Source organism: Pseudophryne corroboree, unplaced genomic scaffold, assembly GCF_028390025.1.
Source record: "Pseudophryne corroboree isolate aPseCor3 unplaced genomic scaffold, aPseCor3.hap2 scaffold_1862, whole genome shotgun sequence".
Lineage (NCBI taxonomy): Eukaryota > Metazoa > Chordata > Amphibia > Anura > Myobatrachidae > Pseudophryne > Pseudophryne corroboree.
Genome location: NW_026968500.1, coordinates 21,426 through 30,990, shown reverse-complemented (window position 1 = coordinate 30,990; position 9,565 = coordinate 21,426). Strand labels below are relative to the sequence as shown.

Genomic DNA, 9,565 nt, shown 5'->3' with positions numbered 1-9,565 from the left:
CTTGGCTTTGTGGACACTTTTTAGAGAACAAATTTGTTAGCATAAAAATAAAGGCAGAAAATGAAGAGCTGTTTAATCACTCAATTGGATTTTTCTACCAGCATATTTTTTTCTCTGCAACCCATTGCTAAATTGTGCTTCCTAGCTGTTTTTTATAAAATCACTAAATCAAATCTAACTCTGATTACATCAGAGAAGGCCAGGTACCCTACACCATAAGAGGGGGTTTGAAATTTTGACTTGTCTACTTAACTATCACCAAAACCTGATCACAAGGTCAATTATGTCCCTGGGTGGGATTGAACCACCAACCTTTTGGTTAGTAGCCAGACACACTAACCGATTGCGCCACAGAGACACTTTGCATAAAGTACATACTGACAAAGGCTAATAAGCATTCATCTAGAATGTTTCCTAGAAAAACTTTAAGGTTAAGGTTTTACAGAAAGTTACAGGTTTTTTTAATTTAGTAAAATATGCCCCATTTTAAAGATAGGGCATTTAAATTTGTTGCACCTGTGCAGTACATAGCAGCCTGCAGGGCATGTACAGTGGCTTCATTTGGGTGCACATACATTGCCGGCTCCTGGTCGCAAACTGAAATTATTGTGTGTAAGTGGAATTAGCGGTGTTTATGTCATACAGGGGGGTGGGGGAGGTTTGTGGTTGGCGGGGGGCACGCTGTGCGATTATTATCCTGCATCTATACATACATGCGCTAACACCTGGACATACACTGATGTACCCACACCTAATATCCATACATACACGCCCTGACACCTGGACATACACCAACATTCCCACACCTGCATCTATACATACACATGCTGACACCTGGACATACACCAACATACAAGCACCTGCATCTATATATACACGCGCTGACAAATGGACATACACCGACGTACCCACACTTGCATCTATACATACATGCACTGACATCTGGACATACAAGCACCTGCATCTATACATACACGCGCTGACACCTGAACCTACACTGACGTTCCCACACCTGCATCTATACATACACATTCTGACACCTGGACATACACAGACGTACCCACACCTGCATCTATACATACACGCGTTGACACCAGGACGTACACTGACGTACACACACCTACATCTATATATGCATGGATGCAAATGTGGGTACGTCTGTATACGTCCAGTTGTTAGCATGTGTATGTATAGATGTTAGGTGTGGGTACATCAGTGTATGTCCAGGTGTCAGCACATGTATGTATAGATTCACATGTGGGTACGTTGGTGTACGTTTAGGGGTCAGCGTGTTTATGTATAGATGTTGGTGTGTGTATGTCAGTGTACGTACAGATATAGGTGTATGTATGTATGTATGTATGTATGTATGTATATGTATGTATAGAGGAAGGTGTGATACATACATATAACACATACATGATAGATACATACATATATCACACACACGATAGATAGATAGATAGATAGATAGATAGATAGATAGAACACATACATACAAGATAGATACATACATACATACATACATGAAAGATACATATATACACACACATACGATAGATAGATAGATAGATAGATAGATAGATAGATACATATATATATATATATATATTCCATAGACAAAAAACCTTACGGTTTCACATGTCCCATTAAGGCTTCTTAGACATGATCGAAATTTCAGAAACCTGTTGTAACTCTTCCACTCAAACTCCAAAAAGCAAGTATGACTTGGGATAGGGCTGGGGAGGGCCGCTGCTCAGGCACATCTCTGTCAAGTAAAGGAGATTCAACTGAGGCAGCACAAGGGAACTCTCATCTGGGGACAACAACTGCAGGGAGAACACATATTTTCAGATGAACATGGGAGGGCAGAAGGCTGCCTAATACTGAAGCACCCCCAAACAACAAACCAAATGCAACAACTAGTGCAAGCATTCCTGGGGGAAGGCCTGCAGCAGATGGATTTGCATATGGTGATGTCATCCAAGCAGTGGGTCAAAGTTGGCTTCAACCCTCGTCTGCATATGAAAAGAGAAAAGGGGCGTGCAGGGCATGGTGGCCTTTTGCGGCGCTTGGATGACCCCTAGTTCGCATTAAACACCTCCACCCTCCTTCGGTGTGGGGCTCATGTTGGCTATGCCCCAGCCCCTGAAGCATTCAAGCTGATTTCTTGCAGAAGCTGGGCACTGTAACAGCTCCAGAGCTGCTCTGTATGGCAAGTAAAAGGGTGTGGGCCCTGCAGCACTACCTGTAGTTCGCATTGTGCTTTGGAAGGCACAAAGTAAGCAGATGGGAGAAGTCAGGATAGTGCGCAAGGGCATAGAAGGGAGCGGCTCAAGAAAAGAGAAGTGGAAACAGACAGCAAACTAGGCTGGAGAGCTCTTCTGTCTATATTTTGCAAACCTGCTCTTGTCCTCTCCAGCTGCTCCATGTAGATTTGACGTCTGGAAAGGTGCATAACCCACTGACAAGCAGGCACACTCCTGCATGAGTTTTCTCTCTCACTAGCTGGATGATACACAATCATTTGCATGTGCTCCACCTCCGACACACCACCCACCCAACCACCCAGTGACCAGAGCCACCCACAAGCCAACTGGCTCCGTGATTTAATTTGCACAGTGTAGTCATCCAGGCAGCATGTCCTTCTCAATGGAAGGATCTCTGGTTCCATGGAATCTTCCACATTGGAATGCTGCGGAATAAAAAGGATTTAAATATTCAGCTTGCTAGCATTCAATGTACCTGCGGCTTGGCTTTAGCACATGGGTCTTCATCCTGTGGCCCTCCAGCTGCTGTGAAACTACACATCCCAGCATGCCCTGCCACAGTTTTGCTATTAAGGTATGCTAAAACTGAGGCAGGGCATGCTGGGATGTGTAGTTCCACAGCAGCTGGAGGGTCGCAGGTTGAAGACCCATGTTCTAGCATGCCTGTTCTATGATGCATGTACCGTGATGTCACAATCAGCTTGGAATGGGGTGTTTAGCAGGCATTTGCTGACAGCCACTTGAGGGAGACACACATCAGGAGATGCAGCATATCGGAGGTCTTCGATGCCTTTCCAGCAAATGCACACCACCTGCTGCTGGTCTGGACACAAAACAATGCCCACAATCGAAGTCCCAAAATGCCCAACTACAGGATTCATGTAAGTAGTGAATTTAGGAATGAATTTAGAAGTAGGAAATTAAGTTAGTTCACAAGTACATTCAAATTCAGATCTAAAGTCTAGGTAGGCCTCACGTCCTGGCAGCCCCCAGCACTTAAAAATGCCTTGATTAGAGGTAGAGAATTAAATGTAGATAAAAAGTAGACACAAAATAAGACTCCACAGAGCAGTTATCAGGTGTCTTTATCAATTGTTGCATTTAAAAAATCAAGCAATTAGGGAACACAATGTTGCAACAATGTAACCCTATTTGCAAAATAGTACTAAATAAGTTTGTCGATGTAAGACATTTGCAAAGGCGCATCCAAAACACGCTGGAAAATGCAACTGAATCTGTTTTTGGAGGCTAGAATAGGAAATGTGCATCGGTCCTACAAGTACTGAAAGCTCTTCTACCATCTCCCTTTTCTGAAAAGCCATTTAATATATGGTTCCCAGATAGGGGACATATCAGATATTGCCTTTCAAAAGCAGCAAATATCATACCACTTCTATTGCCATCAAAGATAAACATTGATTGTTTTCAGATATTGGATTGAAAAAGCAGTCTTTATTGACATAAAGAAGCAAAAAAACATACATAAATATGATAAAGCTAAATATTTATCTTACTTAAAACCCTTTAAGAGGCCTAAGAACACTGTACGCTATTAACGTATGGAGTACCGTAAGGGTACGCACGTTGCGTAACAATCGCTTAGCCGTAGTCGAGACGCTCAAGCGCCACGTTCGCTCATGGCCAAGGGATCGCAGGCAGGCCCGCTATTGTCTGCCGACTAACGTAATGATTCGCTATAGCGTAGCGGACGCTCGGGACCACGAGGAGATCACCAGCGGCGCAGACGCTCACAATGTTAAACCTTTATAACAATACCATAAAACAGTGTATTATGCAGTAACCCTTGGTGTAGTGATAAGATGAGAATGCAACACTTTGTAAGCGGGATTACGCTAAAGCTATTTGAGCGATAGAGACGCTCCTATTACCCACTGCAATACAATTAACACACAATACCGGTCTAAGGGTCTAACGCCTTTTAAGGAAATGAATGAACGTTCAAAAAGAATATTACAATACAAGTCATACACTACCAATATAACATAGACTACCTAACCAGATAACTACACATGAAATACAATATCAGTACAATAACTATATAAGAGAAACGAGAGAGAAAGAGAAGAGAGAGAGATATGGCTCAGAATAACAAGAAAGACAATATGATTGCGGAGAAAAACTTACGCACAAAGGGGAACGATCGCATGCGCCTCTGGACATCCAGCTCCCGATTATCAGCAATGAGAACAGTTGAAGAGTGAGAGCTGGATGTGATCGGCTTGTCTATTTATGCCCCACACACAATACAATTCAATGGTCCCTACAATCTCATTGTTCATTGGACACAGGAATTCGTCTTCGCACTAAAACAAAAGGTCATAGGTTGGTTCATACAGGTGGGCTGTGACTACTTCCAACTGCTCAGGTGGGTGGGAAACTAGGTTTCCAGCCGCATGGATAAGTAAGTGCAAATAATAGTAAATGGACATAAACTTCTTATGTCCATAACTATTCGCACGAGCGATTAATCTGCTCCAAACCAACACCGGAATATTGCTAATTAAATACTCTTCCGATGGATACTAAACACCACTGTATAATCCTTGTCTGACCCCTTGTATCAGAAAAAGAGGGATCTCTCTGTCCATGAACATGCTACATTAACTAAACTTTCAGAATCTATCAAAGGGACCATGATCTACAAAATACATTATACAGTTAAAATATGTTATGAACGAGTCGCCCGCTAGACGCACATAAACTTTACCGTAAATGCGCACACCATGCGCCCGCGGGTGCCCGCAACGGCGAGTATGCGCACGCACGGCAGGGCTCATGAACGTGCAACAGGCACTCGCATGAGGTGCCAATATGGCAGTGTGCATAGTGATATTTTTCTGACTTTGACAGTCCACCCTTTGGCAGTCAACAATAACTGCCACTTCCTAAAACATTTCAAAACGAGAAAAATATATGTCAAGTGTAAATATTTCTATGGTTGGGTAGGGGAGGAGAGGAGAAGGTAGGAAAAGGGTATGACCTAGTGAGATAGCAGAAGCATGTGTGTATGAATCCATGTTTGGGGGGTCATGTATCATCGTGCCGTACGTGTTTTAAATCAAGCTTCGAGGTATTGTGAAGTATACATTTGAATTCCTTCTTATCCCGTGGTACGGGTCTGTGGATGGGCTGTCAAACTTTACCGAGCTCTTTTCGGCTGTGGTTGTAACAAAATGGGGAAGCACATTTTAGTTGATGATACATGAATGGGGGAATATGTGATTGCTGATATCTGTGCCTGTATTCCCTATCGACTATGTGTGTCATTACCTGAAGGTTGTAGAGATGAAGATAAGACACAATTATGGTAAATGCAGTGGTATTCTATGTCAGGTTAATGAACATTTGTCGGTTGAAGTCTTGTTCGGTGTCTGTTGAATGCAGTCTTCTTTGGGCTTTTGCCAATAGGTGTGTGCAAAAGCTTTGTCAATGTCCATAGACTTACAAAAAGTGTTGGGCTAGCGTAAATTTAAAATTTCTAGGGAAACTGGGGGTCTATGGCATAGTTCATCAAATATCTGTGTATAAGGTTGTCAAAACTTCTTCTTTAATCCATCAGTTGTCTGTATACAGGCTCGTCAAATTCCTCGTCCAAGTGGGTCTTTTTACCTTGGAGAAAACGGAAAAACAGGTGAAAGAAACGGACCGTATAATCGCATTTTCATCACATCATTGCCTCTACCGTTTGGTCATAAATCAAATCCATTGGAATTACAATTTCCTCACTCCTTAAACTCATTACCCTGGTACTACGTTTGCACTTCATTAAAGCCTGACCGCATCTAAATATCAAGCCAATCGTTATGATAACACCTAAGATACATAGGAGAAACTTCCCTACATCCATTATGACTCCTTGAGCCCATTCTCCTAAACCAGAGAACCAATTTCGCGGGTTCAACCATGACACCCAACCAGTCAGCTCATTACCCACAGCAGCAAGGGTGAGATTGTGTCTCCTGCGAAATTCCCACTTTAATTGGAGAATATCGTCCATCTTTTGGTCTATGACCTCGACCGGGTCCTCGGTACTATTCGTTATATATGTGCAGCATTTCACGCCGTACTGCGTTGCCAGTGTGACACAATATCCGCCTGTCACTGCCGTGAGATAATTGAGAATCATTCTATGCTGAACCAGTTCTGTTTTATAAGCTTGAAGTTCTCTTCCAGTATACCTAAACGTGTCATCATACATTTCTGTGATATTGTCTAACAAATTTGCGAGCGCAGATATGTATTTATAATTCAACACTCCTCTGGCGGTGCGAGTGATGTCTAACGCAAGTAGAAACTGAATCCCGGTGTATTCATGGATCATGTCAGAGGCCGGATGCTCTGTTCTTTCTATCAGGTGCCGTTTAACTACGTGCTCGTAGTGGGTGTGAGTATAAGGAGCTTGGGCAACACGGTGTATATCTTTCATTTTGGCATGTGATACAGTCATTACTTCAGGCAGTACTTTTCCAATATAACACAATCCTTCAGAGTTTGGGGCAAGCCACTTATACGCCTTCCTCCCGCATATGAAATATGCATTATCGGGGAGAACATATGGGACGGAGTAGGACATAACCATATTACACATCTTCCATGTGAAATCTCCTAACCCTAATTCTCCCATCTGTCTAGTACACGTATCAGCTTGTACGATATGTGCACAGTATCCTGGTGATACCTCTCCAACTCTCGTAATCCTACTTCCTAGGGTATACCTATATCGGAAAGATTTTCCTCTACTGGCTATGTGGCGTATAAGCTCTGTATCTGTCGGCATTCTATCTGCTCTATATGAAAAGGTCATGGTTTGGTTACTCCATGACACTTCCCAATTTCCCGGCTTTCGGGGATTGGAAATGTTAAAACATATTAGGGATCTATCCACATGATATTGGTGGAGCTTCAAACTAGGAGGACTGGAGATATTAAACCTCCTGTCCACCGGCCTCCCACCACTTAGCTCAAGTACCTCCCCTATCGTTAAAGGAAATGGTACTAAGCCTGATTTACTATGGCCTTGAGGTACTTGAGAGCATACCCAACAATCTGTTTGATTTAACACGCTACCCACTAAGGAGTGATAGTCACTCAAGGGATGCCGGTCCATGTGGATATTAAAACTGGATTGGCATTTCTTGATGCACCCATCCTCAACTACATTGTCACAGAGCCTACAGATACAGTTTTCTTCTGCTAACAATCCTTCACAATTCCTTCTATGGTCAATGCTATCGGATCGTTTTCTGATACTCGCCTTTGCTTGTTGATTATGTTGTTCTCGGAAAACTACGCCTCCATCTCTGTCATCAGAACCCATTCCAGAACCTCTCTCGACCTCCATGGTACTCTCGCCGGAACAGACTGCTCTGGTCAACATCGTGGTCAACAGGAAAATCCGGATCACAGTCTCTTGAGGCAAGTCCATCTTAGGAGGAAACGAAGAAGAATGAGAAGGGGGAAAAATAATTTGAGGGAGAGGGGATGGGAAGTGGAGAAAAACAATAAAAGGGAAACGGGGGATCGACAACTGCTTTTGATCTTGTGATTCTCAATGCTCAGGTGCCGCCTCAGTCCTCCTGGAACAGACACTCCAGTGATACAACTTCCTCTACCGTCTGTTCCTTATCACAGGACCTCTCTGGATCAGCAACCTTCTTACAATGGGACGAATGAACCCAAGTCTCTCTCTCGGCAACCTTCAGTGCTGTAGTGCTAGTCAATAAGACTTGGTATGGTCCTTCCCATCTGTCAATAAGGCAACCTGAGCGTAGAAAATTCCGTATCATTACATAATCCCCAGGTTCAATGTCATGACAATTACTATCTGGTAAATCAGGAATCACCAACTTCAAATTATCATTTTGATTCCTTAGCTGTTTACTCATGTTAATCAGGTACTTTATAGTCACTTCATTGTTACACTTCAAATCATCCTGAGGGTTAATCATAACATGCGGTTGTCGACCAAACAAGATTTCAAAGTGAGACAGATTAAGAGGGGACCTGGGAGTGGTTCTGATGCTGTATAGTACAATGGGTAAAGCTTCTGGCCATGTCAATCCTGTTTCTGCCATAACTTTGCTCAGTTTATTTTTAATAGTGCTGTTCACTCTTTCCACCTTCGCACTCGCCTGTGGACGGTATGGAGTGTGCAGCTTGCTATCAATTCCCATCAACTTACACATTCCTTGAAAGACATCACCTGTAAAATGGGTACCCCTATCACTTTCAATTATTCTAGGGATACCATATCTACATACAAATTCCTGCACAATTTTCTTAGCAGTAAACATAGCGGTATTTGTGGCCGCAGGAAATGCTTCGACCTAATTTGAGAATACATCTATACAAACAAGTACATATTTCAAATTTCGACAAGGGGGTAATTGGATAAAGTCAATCTGTATTACCTGAAAAGGTCCGCCTGTAGGTGGGATATGAGATGGTTCTGTTGGTATTGCCTTTCCGATATTCTTTCTCAAACAGGTAAGGCATGACATTGCTCTCTTACCTGCATGGGATGAAAATCCTGGGGCGCACCAATATGCTCTTACCAACTTACACATTCCCTCCTTGCCCAGATGAGTCAGCCCATGTGCTGCCTCAGCTAAACATGGAAGATATGCTCTGGGGGCCACTGGTTTACCTTGTCCATCCGTCCAGAGTCCTGAGGACTCCTGGCCATATCCTTTTGCCTTCAGACTGCCTTTTCCTGTGTGGAACACAAATTTTGCATCTCACACAACTTCTGTGTGTTGATGGTATAGAATACCATCAATTGTGTGGTGTCTGTCTGTCTGGGGGTACCAGCTGCTAACTTAGCAGCTTCGTCTGCTCGGCTGTTACCAAGTGATACTGGGTCCTGGCTATATGTGTGTGCTTTACACTTGATAACAGCCACTCTGTCGGGTTCCTGTATCGCTGTTAGAAGCCTTTTGATGTGAGCTGCATGCGCTACTGGTGTACCAGCTGCCGTCATGAAATTTCTGAGGCGCCATAGGGCTCCGAAATCATGGACTACCCCGAATGCGTATCTAGAGTCGGTGTAGATATTGGCTGATTTGCCCTTAGCCAATTCACATGCTCTGGTTAGGGCGACCAGTTCAGCAACCTGGGCTGAGTGAGGTGGGCCTAGCGGTTCTGCTTCTATGGTGCCTTGGTCATCTACGACTGCGTATCCAGTACACAAGTCTCCCGAGTCCGACTGTCTGTGACAACTACCATCCGTGTAGAAGGTCAGATCTACATCTTCCAGTGGGTTGTCACTGATGTCA

At 43.4% G+C, this 9,565-nt stretch overlaps 1 non-coding gene across 1 annotated transcript; it reads right to left on the bottom strand.

Annotated features, from left to right (window-relative positions):
- Positions 1 to 284: 284 nt before the first annotated feature.
- TRNAS-ACU (transfer RNA serine (anticodon ACU)) lies at positions 285 to 358 on the bottom strand. Its single transcript has one exon. It is a non-coding gene; the product is annotated as a tRNA-Ser (tRNA).
- Between the last annotated feature and the right edge of the window lie 9,207 nt (positions 359 to 9,565).